Source organism: Camelus ferus, chromosome 12 (assembly GCF_009834535.1).
Source record: "Camelus ferus isolate YT-003-E chromosome 12, BCGSAC_Cfer_1.0, whole genome shotgun sequence".
Classification (NCBI taxonomy): Eukaryota; Metazoa; Chordata; class Mammalia; order Artiodactyla; family Camelidae; genus Camelus; species Camelus ferus.
This window is the reverse complement of record NC_045707.1, coordinates 40,491,498-40,514,012: the sequence shown is the minus strand read 5'-3', so window position 1 is coordinate 40,514,012 and position 22,515 is coordinate 40,491,498. Positions and strand designations below refer to the sequence as shown.

At 39.8% G+C, this 22,515-nt stretch overlaps 1 long non-coding RNA gene across 2 annotated transcripts in view; it reads left to right on the top strand.

The window, feature by feature from the left end:
* Positions 1–22,515, top strand: part of LOC116667696 — a 54,306-nt gene that overhangs the window by 22,983 nt on the left and 8,808 nt on the right. The window contains exons 7-8 of one of the 2 annotated variants that reach the window (XR_004324684.1): positions 9,900–10,064; positions 17,418–17,516. This is a non-coding gene — a long non-coding RNA (uncharacterized LOC116667696). The remainder of the gene's footprint in view (positions 1–9,899; positions 10,065–17,417; positions 17,517–22,515) is intronic. The other variant, XR_004324685.1, reaches the window with a different exon arrangement.

The window sequence follows — 22,515 nt, the reverse complement described above, 5'->3', positions numbered from 1 at the left end:
AACAAATATACCTCATCACATAACTTCATCTGTCCCTCTAGCCAAATTAGGACTACTTACTACGCTCTGGACCTGCTTTGCCCCGTTTGACCCTTTAGTTCCTGCTGAAGTATCTCCTCCCCCACCTCAATCCCGGGTCTTCTGGTTGAAAATTTCATCATGTTTTCCATCTGTCCTTCCTCAGTCCTCCCGCCGTCTCTTTACACCCTAGAAGTGATGATTCCTCCCTGTCAACTCCCATATCACTTTGTTCATGCCTTCTCCTCTTGTGTGCACGTAAGTACTGTACTTTTTATTCATACATTTATTTATTCCTTCATTCATAAAATAGTTGTTGAGCATCACAGGCAACGTGCTAAGAACTAGAAATACACCTATGTTTTTCTATCTGTGTTCTTCTACCCAGTACTTGGATTAATTGATTGTGGCCTCGACCCACTTTGAAAAGAGGCCTCCTAGAAACACAAAGAGCACTAACTGTGGGCTTTAACTAAACAATAAGAACCCAAAGTAGTTTTTTTTTTTTTAAAGGCAGGTTGACTTGAGAGATGGTAGATAATTTAAAGTTGAAATAAGACTAGAAATATAGGAATCTATAAAGGTTGTTCTTAAAAATCACCTGTTATAGTAATCATGGTTTAAAGAAGCAATAATAAAAACTAAAGTCTCAAATTGTTTCAAACCTCTTAGCTGGCAGAATAAGCTTTGTATTATAAGCTGAATCAAATGGTCTCCTTATTTGAAGTTGTAGTTTCTATAAATTGAAAGCACAGAGGTAGGAAACAAATATCCAAATGTTCTTGAAAAATGAACAAACAAATGGATTAAGAATGAATCTCAGTTAACTCATCTAAATGCTACAGATAAAGATTTTACTATATTTGCCTTAGGTCAGATGAGGTTTCATCATGCCTGCCTGGCAACACTATAATAAACACAAGTAAATTTTCCAAAGTGACCTCTTTGGTCTGAAGTCTGCACAGAGCAGATGACTCTTCAGTGTGGATATTGGTATCTCAGTTGGTGCCCTCCTAGCCATGACCCCCAAGCCAAAATCTCCAAGGTTAAAAGGTCAAGGAGTTCAAAATCAACCATCCTGAATCACGTTCTCTTTCTGTGCTGGCATCAAGCTTGTAAGCTCCACCACACAATGTCCATTTCTGATTCTATACATGTAGCAGAGGTGGTTCTAATTGAATGCAGTGAGTTTTCATGGAACCTATGTTACGTGCCCAGCTCCTTTAGAAATCAGTGTAAGGACGCAAAGAAATACAAGACATGATCTATGACCTCGAGGAACTTGCTATCTTGCTTAAGAGATACTAAACACTAAAAAATCAAAGATGATATAACCATGAATCAAATTTAAAATGTGATCAGTTTCTAAACTATATGATCATTATTACATGTGTTTGCTATGGTGAGCAGAGAGTGGAGAATAGGCCCTTGACCTTGCCTGGCAATCATACTCCATTTCCCCTGTCTGTTCACTCATCTCCTTTTGTAGATGGCTGTTTCAGATCTTCTCTTCTCACCCGAATTCTCTACCACCTCCACCACCAACCTTGCTCTTAGTTGAAGACCTTACTTCTTGTTTCATCAAAGAGATAGAAGCAATCATAAGAGACTTTCTGCAAGCTCCTCCCACAGTACTCACCTACTCACCCTTTTTTTTTTTTTTTTTTGTCACCACACACATTGTTTTCTTTCCTACTAATACACATAAATTTCCATGTTCCTAGTTGAGGCCAAACACCACGTACATCCCCTTTTGCCTATTCAAGGACCTCACTCCAGAAATTCCTCCCCTCTCTCCTGTATTCTCAGCTTTCTCTCTCCTGCACTCTTCTCATCAGCACACAAATATTCTGGCCCTTCTCCCCTCTTGATTCTACCTCCGCATCTAGCTGCCATCTCATTTCTCTCCTTCCTTTTACCACAAGCATTATTTTGTTGAACTTTTTGCCACTTAATTTAAAAAAAAAAAAGTATTGTTATGGGGAGCAGGGGAAATCACAGTTTGCTAGAGCTAAGGATTCCTAAAGGTCTGTTTCCAACTGGACAGAAATAAAGTGTTTTATTTAGGAAAAAAAGAAATCTCTTAAAAGTAGGTGTAGTAAAAAGAAAATTGGGATAAAAGTAAAAACTTGTGTACTGTAGTGAGACTTCACAGCCAATGGTCTAGCAAGTGGATTAATGCTCTCAGGCCTCAGTTTCTTCATACAGCTCAGATTTCTTGGAGTCGATGAACACTGAGAACAAAAATCACTGGTGAGTTAGGTACTGCTGTTTATATAAATGAATTATAACTATGATAATTTTAGTCTATTGGCAGGGAATAATTTAATGTATCTTGTAAAACTGTGCAAAAATTATGTTAGATGTAGGTGGATTGCTATTTGAGAAAAATCACAGAAAATCAGAAACTGCAATAGGCAAAGCTCAACTGGTAAATTGACAAGATGGTTTCTAAAAGAGTTGATCTGTAGACATCTAGGTGAAGAACATGAATCACTTGATTAATACATACCTATCCTCAGCCTCAGAGACAAAGGCAATCAATGTCATCTTTTCTGCTTGCTATTGGGTACTTGGAACTTTGGATGGCAGCTCCAGAAAACCATGACCATATTCCCTCTTCACGATCAAACCTCATTACTTGACATCATAGAAGAAACTACAGAAATGCAAACCCAACATTTAAAATATTTATTATGCATATTTTTGCTGGTGCGTGGGAGGAGCAACAGAAGCACATGTCTGCTACCAGTGCTTAATATACCATGTTTCAAGATAAGAATCAGAAGTACAGCATTGACAGACTCATGAAATTTTAGAACTGGAAGGGATCTTAGAAGCCACCTCAGGTCCAACTGCTTATTCACTTGATATCTCACTGAAATGGAGAAAGGGAGCTCTGATGAGGGACAGTGTACAGAATAATGGGGTACAGTGACCCCAAATGGGTAAGAGAACAAGAAGGAAGAAATGTCTATTTTTGCTACATATATTCACTAATGTGGCACTTTGTAGAGAAGGCAAATGGTAAACAGAATGGCTCCTTGGACACACAGATGGGTACCTGCCTGGGCAAAGCATTTCTTCTAGATATGTGTGCCAGAGTTTTGGATGTATAGGTCAAGTTCAAGATGGTCTAGGTGGGGTGAATAGAAGCATCATGTGAGAAAGAGTAAATAACTATCCCCCAAAATAAGTGTCATAGAAGTTGAGACAAGACCTAGGTTTACATCCCAGGAGTATCACTAAATAGTTGTATGGCCTTGGGCAAGTGACTCATTTTCCCTGAGCTTTTCCATCGACCATCCCAGGTTGAGCAGCATCACTGACTGTGTGTGTGACCCTGGGCAAAATTACTCATTCTCTGGGAAATGACTTACCTATAAAATTGGGATATCAATACCTCACAGACTGAGCACACAAAAAGTGCTAATAGAGTAGATGTTATTTGTACGAGGATGTTTGTATATATTTAGCTTAAACTACTAACCTATAAAGTTCTCCAATTTGGAGACTATTTTGTGTTATCTTCATACAGAGTTGTCTGATGGCCTCTCCTTGGTAGAAAAGTTGGGTCAAGGTGAAGGTGACTTGTTTCAGCTGATTTGGGTAGGCCCAAATTTATTTAAGCCTTGAGAAATAAGCCAGCTAACATGAATGATCTTGAAGCCCTTAGGAAGTTTCACCTTCTATGAAATTTACCATCCCTATCATCAATCTACAGCTAAAACCAAATCTAAAATTCAACTTTTATAGCTACCCAAAAGAATTTTGGAAAGTATATTCAAACTACAAATAGCCACATTGATCTTTCTGTCATATTTACCAGCTGTGATTTAGAGAGACATGACATCAAATATCAGTATTTACCTGATTTTAATGATTTAATGATTGGAGAATTGCAGCTATAATCTTTGTTCTGCTATATTAACTCTCTAGACCACTAGCTGAGGTGAAGTGGGAAGCATACAGAAAGGTGGGCCAGAGGAGGCACAAGATGCAGAGGCTCAAATCCCTCTCCTCCATCTGCTTAAGGAAAATGGCTTCCCTTAAAAATACAAACAGTCCCTGGAAAAGTTACAGTTTACCCAGAGTTTAATAGGACTTGCTTTGGGGGTCCATATAAGGCTAATGGAGGTCTCATACTTTTTAGAAGACCATGTTGCTTTCCAACACTTCCCATATCATCACTGAAAACTGCTTTGGAGTCCTAGTGTCAGAAATGAGATTACAGTCAGAGCTAGTTACTAACTTCCTTCTAAAAGACCACATGGACTAAATTCTTTATGCTTTTCATTCCTCTTCACATTCCAGGTCACATGTCATCATGGGGACTCTATATACTGCTCTGCATATCCCTCAATGTGACTTAGTTTTCTATTATCACTTCTCCAATCTCTTCTACTGTATCCTCTGGAACTCATGACACGTCTTCAGCAAAATCCCCCCATTTCTTCATCTTCTTTTGCTTCCCCTTTTTGCTCTAACAGAAACCCATCTGTTTCTCCAGGACAGTGATTTTTTTCCCCAGCCTTCTCTTGGTACTGTTTTCTTTTTTCTTCTTGTATTTCATGCACAACAGGTCCTGGAGATGACGGATAGGTGTCCCTATGACTATTTTTGCTTTCTCATCCCTAAGCTACTTCACTTCTAGCTCCTTTGAAGTACAAGCTATCGAAATATGCCACCTTCTCTCCCACCTTATTGCTGTTACCCATTGTCTTCTTGATCATTCTCTTTCATGTGTTGAAGGTTTATTATCTGTATTATTGACTTTCTTTCCACCATTATTCTTGCACCATTCTTGAGGAATTTAGCATCTATATGGATAGTCTATTTTTGGCCTCTGAACTCCTTGACTTTCTTGCATCCAATCATCTGTTCCTCAACTCTATTTCAGCTATCACTCCCCACATTCATACTTTAGTCATTGTTAAGTGAACTTCTAGCCTGAATAGCCTCAGTCCATAGAACATTAGACTTTCAGTCTGAGAGGCCAGGGTTCAAGTCCTGGTTTAGCAGTGATTTGTGGGGTTTGCCCCTTATTTAGGTTACCAAATAGCACATGAAAATCCCCAGTGCTGAAGTATGCTTCCAATTTAAACCAAATTCATTTTCCATTGATTTCAGAATATGTTAAATAAATACGTTCTCAGAGAAGAAAAAATAAGAATTATTTCCCAAATCTTCATTTCAAGTACCCACTCCCTGCATACCATCTTTTATCTTTCCAGCTCACTTATTTTAGTACTCTAACCATTCTTTACCCCAGTGGGATCTCAGTCCTTTGATTCTACCATACTTTCCTGTCTATTATTTCCTCATGCCCTTGCTTTCCTCTTTACTCAACCTAGATTCTATGACACATCACTTTAATCCATTCTCTTGTGTTATATACCTTGCTCATCCTTCTCCCATCATACTTGTCAGGCAAAATCCCAACTCTGAATCTCTTGTCAACTCCATGCCTGCACCTGGGCAACTGAATGTGGCTGAAGAAAACACATAATCACATTCAAACCACAAACATCAAGTCAACTTTCAAAACTGCTTGGAAATCCATGACATTTCCAGAAATAATGTGAAGAATGTTGGGGGCAGGGACAAGACTATAAGCAAGAGCACTGGGCAGAATTTGGACGAGAAATTCAGATGAGAGATGATGGGCTATGGATTAAGGAAGTGGTCACAGGCATGTACGTCAGAGAATACTTTCCAGAATCATTCAAGACACAGAATTGGTATGATTTGTTGAGTACAACTGAGTTTGGGCAACTGAATAATAAGCTTTGCTCATATCATGAACCACCTGGTAGAAGCTAGAGACAATGGGTAAATGAAGTCATTTTAAATTTAAAAATTCTGCTCAGGGTGCTTCACTGGGGGATTAGAGGGGACTTCTTAAGAAGGTCATTTCTTTCTACCCTGGTCATCTTTCTTCAAGCTTACTACCTCAGACTTTTCAAAAATGGTCTTCGGAGTTTCTCTCCACTCCTGTTTTTGTGGCTTCCATCCTACAACCCTTTGCTACTCATACCAATGTGAGGGGGTGGAGAGAAGATATAGACCCCTATTAGTTGAAAAAATTTTATTTAAAAAGAAAAATCAATTCAAATAAAACTGAGCATAAAGTTAAAAATAGGGAATATGCTAATTTCAGATTGGGACATTTCAATTTCCCTATTAAGTGACAGGATCAACAGGCAATTGGATATATTGGCTAAAGATGTAGACCTGGGTGTTGTATCCATTGTTTTTGTCCACTTAGAATCCATTAATCCTTCTGTTAACATCCTGATATGCTGTTTCCCCGCCTCAGCAGCATCATCACTCTGTCTTTAACTTCCTATGCTTTGTTTGTTTATGTTTGTTTTATTTGTTTATTTCCTATGTCTCCTCTGGAATATAAACGCCATGAGCCTAGGGACTTTGACTGTTGTTCATGGCTGCATTCCCACAACCAAGAACAGCACTTGGCACATAGTAGGTACTAAGTGTATCTTAAATAAATTGGTGTCAATTTGGTTAAGGTTGACTTGACTTCTACTTTGGGGATGGTGATGTGACTAAAGTTTAAGAAAATCATATTCTACTTTATTGGCAACAATGACTGGTTTAGAATGGGTACATAAACCACCATGGCCCTGGAACTGTGAGCATATACTTCTAGAGCTTCAAGGGGCCTCATAGAGGAAATTGGACTGGAAACAAAACCAGCTCTGATGGAAGCATTGCTGAGAGACAAGAAGAATGAGGCCAAATCATGATGACATTATTTAAGATCCTGGATCAAGACAAGCATGTTACATTGATCAAATAAATTCTATCTTTTGTTTAATTTTGTTCAACTTTACTTAAGTCGAATTGCATTTTCTGCCATTTATAACCAAGAGTCCGGACTAATACAGGTTGTAACTGAAGTGTTGTAAATAGATGATGTCACATGGACAGAAGAGATAGTGTGAAAATAGAGCACCAGAAATAACCATATTTATGGATGAATGGAGGAAGGAGACTAAAAAGAAACAGCTTAAAATGTAAAAGCAGAACCACTAATATCAAGTTCACAGAAACCAAATAAAGAATTTTGAAAAGGAAGAGGGGAGGTTAGCAGTATTGAACTCAAACTCAAGAGTGTACATCAGAGTCACCTAGAGGGCTTGCTAAAACACAGATTACTGAACCCCATCCAAGAGTTTCTAATTCAGTAAGTCTTGGGTCAAGCCCAAGAATTTAAATCTTTAACAAGTTCCCAGGTGATTTTTTTTTTTTTTTTTTTTTTTGGTCTGGTTTGGGACCAGTGCTATAGAGATTTTGAATCTTTATTCAGAGCATCAAGGGCCCAGCTGTGACTGGAATCTATGATTATAGAATGTAGGAACTTCCCAGCAAAGCTTGGCAGCCCTGGTTTAGGAGCAGAGAAGGCAGACTGTGGCACTGGTCCAGGATAGGGGTGACTTTCCTTCTTGTTCTGTTAAAAACAATAATACCTCCATTAATTTGTGCTCCGGGAATAAAGCTCTTTACTATGAAAACAGGCAGTCTGAAAAACAAAAACAGATCCATAAATCACGAAAGCAGAACATTTGTAGCCTTATGACAAAATTGCTCAGTACACAGCTTCTTTTTGTCCTGGATCAGACCCCTTTGTCTAGATCAACATGTGAAATCTTTGAAAAATATCTTCTGTCCTAGGTCCCCTTGACCTACTTCAAGGGTCTGACATCTCCTGTTCTCTTCAGCCCCATTCCTTAGCAAACCTGGGAAAAATTTGACCATCAGTCTTCTTGTTGCCCGTTAATAGACTTTTGGAAGCCTTCACTTCATGTGTTGCTTTAGTTGAGGTCATGCATTTCAAATGCTTTTGCTCCATTTGTGGAAGAATATTGGACTTACCTTTCTTGAAAGAAGTTTAGGAGTGCAGGTAATGGTGACAGTATGTCTGATCTCCAGTACTCTGTCTTGTATCTAGGGGCAGGCCAGGTGCCTGATACAGAAAATGCTCAACAAGTATCCATCAAATGAATGAAGAAATGAATAAACAAATGAATACACAATAAAACTGTTAAGTGCGTTGGGGTGGGGATAGAACTGAGGAGGGGTCAGGGAACAGCCATTGTTGGTGAAGGTGCAAATCATCACAATCTTTGTGGAGGGTACCTTTTAACTGAGTCTCCTCAGAAGTCAACCCTGAGACAAAAGATTTTAGGGCAAGTAGTTTGAGATGTGATTCCATGTAGTATACATACTTATGTAGGCATAGAGTGTCTCTAGAAGGATACAGAAGAAACTGGAAACACTGATTCATCTGGCATTGAAATTGGGAATTAGAGAAAAGGCAGAGTATAAGGGAAACTTTTTTTTTTTACCTCTAATCTGTTGTACTGTCTAATTTTTAAATATGTTCATGTAGAATGTATTTTAAGAAATTAAAATTTTAGTGAACTGTAGATTGTAGTTAATAAAACAAAATAGAAATGTCTTCCCCTACCTCCAGTCCCACCCTCTAATCCCAAGGGAATTGAATCTCAAAGGATTCCAGCAATTTCCTTGAGTTCTTAGCCCTTAGCCCTAATGTTGGGATTATCCCATCCCGAGACAATCATGAAAGTAACCTCCTCCAGGTTTCTTTTTCTGTTGCATTTTTCACAGGTCTCTGCTTTTCTATGAACTAAAGAAATGGTGGCTAATAAATGTTTTTAAGACAAACACAAACAAGAAGTAAATTCTGGCACAAGACAGATTAGATGTTCTTGATAATACATTGCCAGCAGAAATGTTCTCATCCTTGGGGAAAGTCTTTCAAGTGGTCATGACACTCTTGGGCAGGGAAGCCACTCCTTAGGGGCACCCAGAATGTCTCTACATTTGGCTGGGCAGTGGTGTGTCACAGAAGTGTCTAATTAACCAAGATCTTCATTTTTGAGGAACTGGTGCTTTTTCTGGAGTACTGGGGGATAGAGGAACTAATTTGCCCTTATGAAACTGATGAACTGCTGATGTTTCTTCTGCTTTCTCAGCCTCTCCATAGAGGGGAGGATTAATCAGCTAATTGCTCAATTTAATCAGCACAGGCAGCCACATTTTGTGTAGATTGCTCAGATTAAATGGTTTAATTTTTGGAAGGGAGCTGGGGGAGAGGTACAGAATTCCCATTTCTCTTAGTTGGTGCCATTGAATAATAATAGAAAAGACCATAATTTCTCATCTCAGTCATTATAACAGCAAATTCTAAATGCCCTCCCTGTCTCTAGTCTTGCTACTTTTTAAATCATCTACAAAGATGTGACCATAGTGACCTTTCTAGACTGTGGATATAACTCTGATGATTCATTTCTTGAAACCCTTCCATGTTTCCTATGAAGTAAAGTACATTCCACTAACCAGGGTACTCAAAGTCTTCATGGTCCAGCCCTTGCCAACTTTTTTAGCTACATCACTTACCATTCCCCATCATTTGTATTTTCAGCAGTGCCTAAGGATCCTTATGTGCTGCTCTTGTTCTCCTATAATTCCAAGCTCAGAGACACCTTTCTCAGACCCTTGGGTTCCTATGGCCCTGTTAGAATCCTTCTCTATTATAGTGCTTCTTACACTGTATTGTAACTTCGTGTTTCCTTATCTATATCTTTTATTAGATGGTAAATTTTCTAAAGACGGTCCCTTAACTTTGTATTTCCATGCAGTAGGCATTCAACAAGAGTTGTTTACATGGGCTAACTTCCTTCTACCCTATTCCCATCAAGTGCCTCTACATGAATGCCTCCAGGTTAGCACCTCTGTGGACATCTCATTCTACTCTTACTGTTTTAATGACAGTTAAGAATAGTGTTGCAGGTTGGATTCCCCAGAAAGATTCTGAAATGGAGATTTGCGTGCAGGAAGTTTCGGGGGAGGTCTCTCAGAATCAGCACCTGTGGAGGAAGTGAAAGAAGCGGATGGGAAGAAGAGAGAAGTTGGGCTGTGGTGCAGCAGCAACAAAGCCTCAGATGACCTCACAGAGAGTTCTGAGCTGGGACTGCCCTTCAGAGTTGGCCCAAGTTGGGGTAAGAAGGCTGAGATTTTATATCCCTGCATCAACTAGACGTTGGATGCAGGCTGTCCTTGGAAGGAGTCATGACTTTGGGGAAGGTGGCTCTTTTTAGCCAAGGGCAATTATTGTAGAAGCCTGAAAGCCTAGAGCTGTCGGTGAACAACACTCATAGCATTTGAGTGAATATGCCTTTCAGTCCTGAAGGGGTATTGGGCAGTGCAGCACTCTGTACCAACTGCAAATATAGACTATGAAATTAGAATATCTCTGTTCAGATGTGACTTCCACCATCTGCTAAGTGTTCCACTTATCTATTGCTATGTGACAAACCACTCCAAAACTTAATGGCTTCAAAAGCAACAATCATTTATTTATAGCACAAATCTGCAATGTGGGTAGGGTTCAGTGGGACAACTTTTCTTTGTTCTATATGGTTTTAGCTGGGATGGCTCATCTAAGGTTGGAAGATCCACTTCCAAGATGGCTCACTTACATGGCTGGCAATTTCAGCATGGACCTCTCCACCAGAGAGCTTGGGCTTCCTCACAGCATGGTGTTTGGATTGCAAGGATGAGCATTTCAAGATACCTACTCAGAAGCTGTATCATTTTTTATGACCTAGCCTGAGAAGTCACAGATCATCACATTTTAATAGAGGATGTCAATGCTACATTGTAAGAAAAGCATGTGAGATTGGAGCTGTTCTTATGGCTATTTTTGGAAAATGCAATCTGCCATAGTCTACTCTTTGGCCACAATAATTCACACTCATCCTTTATGCAAAATATACTCATACCCCTTTCCCAGAATCCAAGTCTTATCCCATTATGGCATTGGGTGCAGCCATTTGAGTACTATTCTGAAGACCTGTGACTAAAGCAAGTTATTTGCTCTCCACACCCAACATATAATTTGGGACAGGCACTGAATAACCTTGTAGACATTTCCATTCAAAGAGAGAGAAAAATAAGAAACACAAAACTATTTGGGGGCCATAATAATTCTGAAATCCAGCCAGACACATATTCCTAGTTCCTTGATTAAGGCTCACCCTACTCCTTGGAATGGTTCTCCACAGCTCTTAGTTCTACCCTCTGACTCTTGGTTCCATCTTCTGAATTATCCTTTATCTTCCATAACTGTAGCCTGTGTTTGTAGCTGAGTAATTTTCTTAGTCCATATCCAAGTCCAGAGGTCTCTTAATTTTGTATAGCTGCTGTCCCTTTTAGCCCAGATTGGCAGTGTTTCCACCATAAATATTATCATAAATACCTTGTGGGTTTTCTATGAATCATATTGATGTTTACCCATTAGACAAAGGGTACACCTACAAACCTATTTGAGACAGGCTCTTAATCTTTGGTCCCCTACTAAGTCTTCTAAAGGATACTGCACTTAAGATTCTTGGAAGCCCTATTATTTAATGGAGAGGATCTGGGATATATGCCCATCATATCCTTAGTAGTTCTTTTATCTGAAAGGGTCTCTGAGGCACAACCTTCAGTATTTCTGAAGTCTTAATAATAGAATTTATAGTCACACCCTGTATTTAACTATCTTTGCCTTGAAACCAGTTATAGATGTGAAAATCTTGGAAAAGCTGGGAATGAGAAATGGTTTCATTTTTTCAAACCCTGCAAATCTTGGCTCCTTTGTATGTAACAGATATTCTTTAGCTCATGTCTCTCCTCTCACATTTCACCATAGGTAGTGAGGAGAAGAAAGGTGACTCTTCCAATATTCTTTCTGGAAATCCCCTGAGCCGAATCATCAGATTCACTAGGTACATTTCCTGTTGGCCATGCTAATCCAGGTGTTTTTCTGTCACAACATAATATGGGAACTCTTTCCTCTAGCTTCGAAACAAATTTTACTCATGTTTCTTTTCGATACCACCTGAGACCGTTCAGGCTTTCACTAACACTCTTTTCAGGACCCACGAGGTTTCTGCCCTCTGTCTAATCCCCAAATTAATGCCATATATATACATACATATATATATATTTCCATTTTCAGTACAAACTTTGTCCATTGCTCTGTAACACACCATCTCAAACTTATGGCTTAAAGTAAAACCAATTATTTATTTGGTTCACGAATCTTCATCCTAGTCAACTGGTCACCAGGAGCGTTTCATCTCTACTCCTTCCAGCTGAGGTGGCTCATCTAGAGTTGCACAACCCACTTCCAAGATGTCTTATTCACACGACTTAGAATTTGGTGCTGACTGCCAGTTTTTCTCCACGTGGGCCTCTCCACAGGGAGACTTAGGCTTCCTCACAGCATAGTGTGCAGGTTACAAAGATAGGTGTCTCAGGAGAACCAGGTGGAAGCTGTATCATGTTTAATGTCTCTTTTTTTCCCTCGAAAGTCACATAGTATCATTGTGCTACAGTCATAATTTTGCCCAGAGCTAAAGATAGGAAACGTAGGCCCCATCTCTTGATGAGAAAAGTGTCAAAGTCTCATTGTACAAAAAGTGTGAGTAATGGGATATATTTTATGGCCAATTTGAAAGATATAACCTACCTAAGGCATATCATGTAACTGTTCTGTGCCTTCATATTTTCCGAAAGTGTGGTGCCTGGGAGAAGGCACACTCCTGCGGCCCTGACTAGCACAGAGCGGAAGGAACTTTTTTTTCTCCTTTTATCTTTTACACCAGGGTGCTGCAAACAACAGCCCAGGGTCAAATCCGGCCCACCACCTGTTTTTGTTGATAAAATGTTATTGGAACACAGCCACACTCATTCGTTAGATATTAACTATGGCTGCTTTCACATTATGATGGCTAAGTCTAGAGGCTGCAACAGAGACCATATGGCCTGCAAAGGCTAAAACACTCACTATTTGTTCCATTAGAGAAAAAGTTTGCCAATGCCTGCTTTACATCCTCCTCAGTCATGGAAAGTTGGAACTGAGAGGCACCTTAGAGATGATTTTGAGTGAACTCTATTCTGTGGATGAGGAGGGTGAGGCTCACAGAGGACTAAGTGACTAATTAGAAGTAGACAATTTTTTTTATCAGTCTTAGATCTCCTGATAGATTTCAAAACCAAATTGCTCAATTTATATGAAATGGTGAGATAAATTATCTACCAACTAATTGATAACATCTTAGGACCTTGGAACAAAAAACATGGCCCACTAGTAAATGTCTGGTTAATTCCAACAATATATGGCTTATAAAGCCATCTAAAATAATTGAAAATGCTCCATAGAACATGTGATACCGAAGCTATTTCCAAAAAGATGGAATATATTTAAAATGCCACCGGCATGGTATATATATGTCTATTTCAATGTAACTTCCCTTGCTTTGGTATAATTTGAAAAATTTAGCCATTCAGTTTTTGTTGTTGTTCCAATCCAAAAGACAAATAAAAATTCAGGTATCGACTAAAAAAAAAAAAGTAGACAATTTTTTTACTATCCACTTTGTTCCATATTCTGCATTTCTAAACATTTTACAAACATTCTCTCATCTAACAGGAAGGTCCTGTTTTTGTTCCCAAAAGTCACAACTAATGCCTAAGGAAAGCGGAACTCAGATTAAGTAATTTGTCTGATGACACAGGGGCAGAACTGGAATTCCAGCCCAGGTAATCCTGACTTCAGAACCTGTGCTCTTAACCACGACAGCAACCTTTCACAAAGTGCAGTCTGCGTTCCACTTGCCTCAGAGCCACCTGGGCTGAGATCCATTGCACCACATTCTGTACTCAAGGTTCTTGACCCTGGCTATCCATTCGAATTACCTGAGGAGGTAGTTAAATATACTGGTGCCTGCTGAAAATAAAAAGCTTGTCCTAGTCTGTTCAGGCTATAACAAAACACCACAGACTGGGTATCTTATAAACAACAGAAATTTATTCCTCACATTTTTGGAGGCTAGAAGTTCAAGATTAGGGTGCTAGCATGGTTGGGTGAGGGACCTCTTCCAGGCTGCAGACTTCTCACTATATCCTCACATGGTAGAAGGGACAAGAGATCTCTCTGGGGCACCTTTTATAAGGGCGCTAAATCCTATCCATTAGGGTGCTGCCCTCGTGACCTAATCACTTATAAAGGCCCCACTTCCTCACACCATCACCTGAGGGGTCAAAATTTCAGTAGATGAATTTTGGAATAACACAAACATTCAGACCATAGCTGACCTTACAGATTGTGGATGTCTGTAATGGATCCCCAGGCATCTCTGTTTTTAGCAAATTTCCTTGGTGATTCTCATGCTCATTCAGGGTTGAAGAACTACTATTATCTACTCACTAGAACCAGGTCCTCCTAACTCTTGGAGGAGCTCAATGGACAGTATTATTTTTTGTCTCACATCTTTACATCACCTCCATCTTACCACTGCAGCCACAAAGATGCCAGGAGAAAGGCTATTTTGAGAGCTGTGCCAAACCCAGAAGAGCCTTAATGGAATGACAGGGAGGAAGGCACATTCGTTCCCATCTGGCCTGACTCCTCCAAGTGCAGGTTCTCCTCTGAAGCAGGAGGAGCATGGTGCTCCACTCCTCATCCTGGAGCTGCAGAGAATTAGAGAAACTAGGGAAGAAAAAGAGAAGAGAGAGAAAGGAAAATCTGGCAGCTTCCATGGGGCTAGGGATAGCTTCTAGCCCAAAATGATGATGTTGAGCTTTTACATTCACCTTTCTTCTGCCTTCAGTATTAGTGTATTTGCATAGGATCTAAATATGGGAAAGAACTGCTCATTTAAACCTCAGGACTTTGAAGTAGTACAACAAGTATATCTTCATTTTACATCTGGAAGTTGAGTTTTATTTACAGGAGATGTGATTTAGTGAGTTGGACAATTGGCAGGGCAGAAATTTAATCCCTGGTCTTTGGGCAAGAGAGAAGCTTCCTAATTAAGGGTCTCACATTTATAAATAATTTAAAGCATTGTTACAGCCTAGGAAGTGGCTTTTGAAAAATTATAGACTCTTTGGATGTGGGAAGAGACGTTTTCTTTCCCACTTTGCTCATTTAACCTATTACAAAACTTGACAATGTTTTGCAAAATTCAACAGTCTCTTGGATTTGAAAAACTTATTTTGTAATCTAGAAATGAGATGAGGTCTTCAATTCCCATAATTGCACATGTTACTCTATGGTGATTAACTACCCTGACTAAGGAGTTCCTGGGACATGGACTGTCACTGCTCAAACCGGGAAAGTCTCAAGCAAACTAGGATGAGTCGGAACAAGTCAGCCTACTGGTTGCCCCAACTTGGATACAGAACTCAGCTATTTCATGGACCTCACAGAAAATCATCTGCTCACCAACATTTCATAACCAACACTTTTCATCTCTTTCCTCTTTCCCAATTCTTCCCTTTTTAAGAAACACAGGCAATTCTCTCTTCTTGTGCAGAAGGGTTCTGCCCCTCTTCCTGAAGCCTTGGCACCAACAATTTCATGGCCCCAAGGCTGCAATTTCTAGTCTAAGTAAGCTTATCACCACATTCCTTAAAACAAACACTGTGCTCTCCTCAAGTGGAATTCTGGCAAACACAGTTTTAGTCTTGTCTTGTTACCATTTTTTATACTCTACCTTATTCTAAATGGATACTTTTGTGAAGGGTCTTTCTAATCTGAAATAATCTTTGCCTCTTCATCATGTGAACCCCAGTGTACTTGTTACCTAGTGCCATGTGTAAGGATACAACCAGCTCCACAGCCTAACACAAGTCACTTGGCTCCTCTGAGCTTTTATGCCTCACCTAAGAAATGTAGCAAAACAAATTGATTTTTAAGATTCCTTCCTGCCCTGACATTCCATTGTATTATTCACTGAGCTGAACGCAACTGGTCAAGGCAATTCCATGTACAAACATGTGGCTTGGAAAACTCACAACATGGAAATAGCAATTCTTAAATCTTTCATAACCATGATGTAACAATGGCCATTTGTGTCACCATCATTCTCAGAAGTCCCTGCTCTCTGCTCTGTTCGCCTCATTAAAGCTGTTTTTTGAATTAACTACTTAGAAAAAAACAGGAAGATGGATCCTTCCCTCTACCCTCTAATTTTGAAAATATTCTAAGTACTTTACATAGATTGCAGAAAAATTGGAAAATATAGAAAAGTATGGAGGATAACAAAAATCACCAATAATCCTTCCATGTAGATATAACCACTGTTAGACTTTTGGTATATTTGGTTAAAAAAAAAGATAAACACTGTACTGTGCTGTTTTATAATCAGCTTTATTCACTTAGCAATGGATTACACTTTCTCATTTTATTATGAGATTTCTCATGGCCCAATTGTATTCCATTTTATGGGTGGTCATACTTGATTTAATTAAGCCTCTGCTTGGATATTGAGGACTTCCCCCAAGTTTTTGTAAACAAACATCTAATGAACTACTTTCTCACCAGATATTCTTACTGTTGAATTTCTAATATACAAATTACATACATTTCTGGGTTTTTAATGGGACTGTCAAATTGTCCTCCAAAAGGTGTTCTCAATTTACACTTCCCCTAGCAGGATATGAGAGCGACTCCCCCTTGCAGCTCTGCCAACAATTAGTCGTGATCAGTGATAACACTGGCCAAGGGCTTTGGGTAGTAGCAAAGTCCAGGGTCCCGTAGACTGGTATTGGCATGTTTATAAAACATCCAAAAATAGAACAAGAAAGCAGACGGAGACGTTGATCATTTGGGGTCAGAGTCATCCACTGAGTATTGAAACACCTAAACATACATCAGGAATTCTTAACCTGGTGTCTATGAACCTTACCCCAGATTTTTATCCCACTTAATGTAAGTGTCTGCTCCAACCTGAACAAACCTATTTAAACCAGAGGCCATAGCTGCTCCAAGGAAACTTGAGAATGAATAAAGGGTTTTATGAAAAAAGGAAAACTGAAAGGAATTTACCCATGGTGAGTACACTTGCCATGGAGACCAACTTATTTCATCCTGAAAGTATAGTGTGGCTATTTTTTATACCTATTTTATCAATGAGGAAACTGAGAACTCAGAGAGTCTGAAATTTTGCTTATGGTCATCCAGCTCGTTAATAACATACCTGGGAGCTGAACCATGGCTTTTCTGACTCTAAATGAGTGCTGTTTCTGTTATAACACAAAGGCCTTCCTCGAAAGGAAGAACGAAGCTGGGCTCAAACATCAAGTGTGAAGAGAATGTTAGGTTAAAGGCATAATGCCTAGCACATAGTAGGACTTGAATGCATTTTTGCTGAGGGAGTGTGAATGAATATCGACACTTCCTTCTTATTTTTTGTTTCAAGTGTCCTAAGCCATAGCAAAGGGGTTGGGAAGGCTTTCTCTTTCAGAGTTTGGTCCCAGACTTCACCCTTTAATTATGGTCCATGTTTTCTTCACTCCAGATCCATCCAAGACAACAGACAATAGCTCTGTGTGCCATGTCTGGGAGAAGAAGCAGGCCGGGAGATGTGTGGCTGAGTGATATAAACCTTCTATTTTTGGTAGGTAGCAAACCAGCGATTTCATGTGGTTCAACTTAATAGTTCAAATCTAAAATGCTGACCGTTCTTTTCATTTGAAGTGTTTATGAGAGCACCAGACCCACTTCCTCTTCCTTTGTAAGATCCTGGGGACACCCTTCCCTGCTTCCATGGAGGGGCAGGCCGAGTTTGCTTGCTTTTGGTGTAACAGCCTTTAACTTGGCCCATCATCTGGGTGTTGGCTGTTTTGGACAAAGTTGGGGGTGGGGGGATGGGAAAGGCTTTGAGGGAGACATGGGATAAATCCAGAAGAGGCCCACCAGGGCAGCAGCAGCAGCCCTGCTCCAGCACGGAGACTGGGATAAGAACCAGGACTCTAACTCCTAGGGTGGGAGGACAGTGGTGAGAATAAGGCAGAAGCAGGGGCATAAGGCAGAGTCTATATATGACCTGAGAAATAATATGAATATTTAGGTCCAGGAATAAGCCACAACCTTACGAGTCAGACCTTGGGCCCAAGGTGGGAGCAGGCCTGACATTAAGGGAATTTTATGTGACAGCTAAACAAATCAGGGCTCTTTCAACTCTTTCCTAGAGTCTAGGGCCAAGTTGAGCTATAGTGTGTCAAAAGGCTTAGCTGTGTACTGGGGTGAAGACCAGGGTAGAAAAGCAGGCAGGCTAATCAAGGATTCAGGCATTCTGCATTCACAAACTTTTAAAGGTTTGCCTTAATTCATTCACCCAATAAATAGTTACCAAGCTCATTTTCTGTTTCTAAGCACTGTCCTAGTTGTTAAGAACAGTAGTGAGTAAGATAAATTATTTATCTTCATGGAGTTTCTATTCTAATGGAGGAGAGGGATTAAAAAAATGAGGGAACAAATAAACAAATAAGGTAATTGCATGTGGTGACAGTGTTATGAAGCAAATACCCAGGACAATGGGATACAGAGTGACTAGAGGAGGCCCGTTTTAAACAGGGTTGTCCCAGGGCAGTTGATCAGACACCTGAAGGGAGAGCTGTGAAGGAGCAGGCCAGGCAGAGGGAAAGGCAGGTCCAAGGGCCTTGGGTAGGAGTGGGCTGCAGGTTCTGTGGTCAGGGGAGTGAAAGGAGGCCAGTGTGGGAGAAGGGATTCTAAGAAATGAGGCTGGAGAGATGCATGAGTTAGGACACGCAGGAACTTGAGGGTCCCAGCGAGAAGTCTGGGCTGTATTCTAAGCACAGTGGAAGAACACTGGAGGGTTTTCAGTGTAGAATGGTATGATCAGAATTGTACTTGAAAAATTTCGCCCTGGCTGCTCTCTGGAAATTGTAGAAGGGCAACAGACCATCCAGGTAAGAGACTTCAAAGCTTTTTGGGGAAATCAAAGCCAGTCCTTGACTGTGTGTGTGATCTCCCAGAAAAGGCACTTGGCAAAAGACCACACTGCTCTTTACAAATATCTAAGATTCATATTGAGATAGATTCATGGACAGAAAGTAATAAGAACTATCTGGGCATTCTTTTATAAAGATGTATATAGGTAAAGGAGATAGAGAAACATATGTTTGAAAAAGTGCCCCAAAAGTTCATGCATCTTTTGATTAGATTAATTAAGTATTCATTTCATTCACTTGTTCCTCCTTCCATATAACAAATATTTATCAGATGCCTGTTCTATGCCAGAACTGTGCTCTGTCCAGGGAGTTCAGTGGAGAATAAATAGATAAGACTCCTGCCCTCCTGAGGCTGTGGTTTACTCTGGGCAGCTTTCATTGCTACCAAGTTCTTGAAGAATTGAGCCATGTGGTCGCATGGGGAGGAGTGATGAAACTTCACATGGGAAGAGACCTGCGTTCTTCCAGGAGTGGGAGCTTTATAAACATTTGTTGACAAACAAATGATTTTGAACAAATCATTAAACTTCCTTGGTTCTGTTTCTTCCTTCAAACAGCTGAGAAGAGCTGGGCAGAGGTCATAAACTCAGGGTGGCTTCTTTCAGTATTGAAATCCTATCACGCAGAAGTTGGATGGAAGGATCAGGGTGACAGTAGCTGAGCGATCTTAACATCACTAAAAGCAGAACAGTCAGACAATACTGGCCTCTTGAATGGCACAATATGATGTATGTTACATTCCCCAGGAAGCCATCTTGCCAAAAAAATGGACAACAGTCTGGTTAAGCTTCTTGTGCTACCCATCAGTTTCCAGGAAATAATGGAAGGGAGGAGCATGTTAGATGCTTCCCAGAGAAGAAGAATATAACCAGCCAAACCTAACGATGGCAATCCTACAGAACAAATGACCTGGTTTCTTTCTCTAAGTTAATGAATGGCACAAAAAAGTGCTAGGCTTGGGTGAGAGGGCACTGTTAGCTTAAAGGAAACTTAACCATATTAATATCATATTAATTTTGTTAAGGATGAAGATATTAGATTTTCTGCAGAAAAAGTCCTAGGTGTTTCATGCTATAATGTGAATGAACTTTGAAGACATTTTGCTAAGTGAAAGAAGCCAGACACACAAAAGGACAAATATTGTACAATTCTGCTTATATTAGGTACCTAGAGTGGTCAAATTCATAGAGACAGAAAATAGAAGGGTGGTTGTCATAAGCTGGGGGAAGAGGTTGAGGAGTTATTGCTTAATGGGTACAGTGCTCCTGTTGGGAAAAATGAAAAAAGTTCTAGAGATGGATGGTGGTAATGGTTGCATAACAATGTGCATGTACTTAATACCACTGAACTCTATACTCAAAAATGGTTAAAATAGTAAACATTATGTTACTTTTATTTTACCACAACAAAATAAGTCCTCAGGTGTTAGAGAAGTTACAGGCGAATAATATGACTGGGATTTGCTTTAAAACAATCTAGTAAAACAAAACAAATGTAAACCCTGGAAGACAGAGAGGAAACAGGACTGAGAAAATGCGTGTAATTGTTGAAGTTGAGTTATGGGTAACGGGGGTTTGTTATGCTGTTCCTTTACTTTTATGTACATTAAATATTAGATAATACAAAGTTTAAAATATATCTATCATGTTTTGGTATGTTGAGTTTAATTATCTGAGAAGTTCTGAGCATTATACTTTTTATAGAGGACTCAATTTTTAAAAAATCCCCTGAAGCCCCCTGGTGTCCTGAGCTGTCATTGTATGAAACAGCATGAAACAGGCCCAAGCTTGAGGAGAGGGTGATGGAGGCTGCTTTACAGTGAGCAGTCCCCACATTTTATACACGATACTCCTGCCTCCCTCATCGGATTGCTGAGGAGAATAAACACAATTTTATGTATCAGTGTTGCTCACTGTTGCCTGCACCTTAGAGTCTTTAGGGAGCTTTTAAAAATACTAATGCTCAGCCTCCATCCTAAACCAACTGCGCTGGACTCTACAAGGGTGGGCCCTGGGGAGCAGTATTTTCAAAAAGCTCCCTATGTGATTCTAATGTGCAGCCAAGGTTAAGAACCAGTGGTCTATGAACCACCTGGTACCTAGTTGGTGCTCACAAAATGCTGATTGAAAATGAATCTGGAACCTAGTATGCTGTGTTTCAGTTATTTGATAAAGCCTTTTATGGAAAAGAATTTATATGCAACCTTTTCTCCCTCTCACCCAGGAGATCCAACTTACAGAGGTTATAAACTTATTTCTTGAGCCTCCGCTAGAGCAGGCACACTTATACCGCAAGAGACTGTTGTGGTGGCTGTTAGCAAGAGCCTGGAAAGATAAGAACAGTTTCAAAAATGTTTTTGGGGCATCACAAAAACCCCATTGTAACACAACGCTCTTTGGAATAACATTAAAGAAAAGTGAATTATGCCTGTTTATCAAAGGGAAAATGAAAGCCCCTTGGACACAAATTTTATTTTGAAGCTGAAGCCTTTAATCAAATTGACAATAAAAGATAGGGTCCTTCTATGCACTGAGGAATGACAAGCAGCCATTTGCAAACCCAATATGTGGCTCCTGATATTTAACTCTCTGTTTCACCTCTGATATGTTAAGAGTGGACAGATTTTCACTAGAGAGAGTATGGAGAGAGAAATGAAGTCCTTCCACTGATCCAGTTAACCTAATGTGGAGTTGTAAATAATTCCTTCCTTCCCTCACCTCTGTGCCTTGGAATTTGGAGAGAATATTCACAAGGCAATCACTTCAAGCAGACTTACCCCCAAAAAACTGCTCTAAACTTTCATTGAAGATAACTCTTCCATGAAGTGATAGAATAAGTGATCTAAGCTTAACTCTGTGTGTGTGTGTGTGTGTGTGTGTGTGTGTGTGTGTGTGTGTGTGTGTGTCTGGGGGTGGGAGGGTGTCATTTTTTCTTTTGTCAAATCCCACCAGTAGAAGAGTAGGGTTGCCAGATTTAGCAAATAAAAATGTATAATACTCAGTTAAATCTGAATTTGAAAAAAAATTTGCAAACATTGCTTGGAATATACTTAAAATTTTTTTATTTGAAATGCAAATTAAACTGAGCATCCAATATTTTATCCTATAACCTTACAGAGAAGGAAAGAGAGGTGTTCTTAGACATACAGAGTCTAAATATCTTACTCCAGGATGCACAAGATGTCTAGGAGGTACAGGTGGTCAGTGAATGTCCAAAAATATGGGCCAGAAAGGTGATATTTGCAGCCAGTATAAGGAAATCAGTGTGTCAGTCAGCAATTGCTGCGTAACAAATCACTCCAAAATTATGTATCTTAAAATAGCAATCATTTATAATTGCTAATGCTTTTGCAGGATAGCTGTGATTTGTCCATCTAGCCTGGCTTTGGGTGAGCAGCTCTGTCTCTAAATGAAGATCTATGGTTAGATTGGGGCAGCTCAGCTTCAGGCTACTGCAGATGGGGAGGCTGTCACAAATCTCTCACTCTCCTCTGGGACCAGTGGAATAACTCCTGGTGATAGCAAAGCCATGAGTGTAAATGGAAACATGAGACTCCTTTTAAGGCTTAAGCTTGGAACTAGCAGACTGTTATTCCTGCCCACATGCCATTGGCCAAAGCAAGTCATATGATCAAACTCAAAG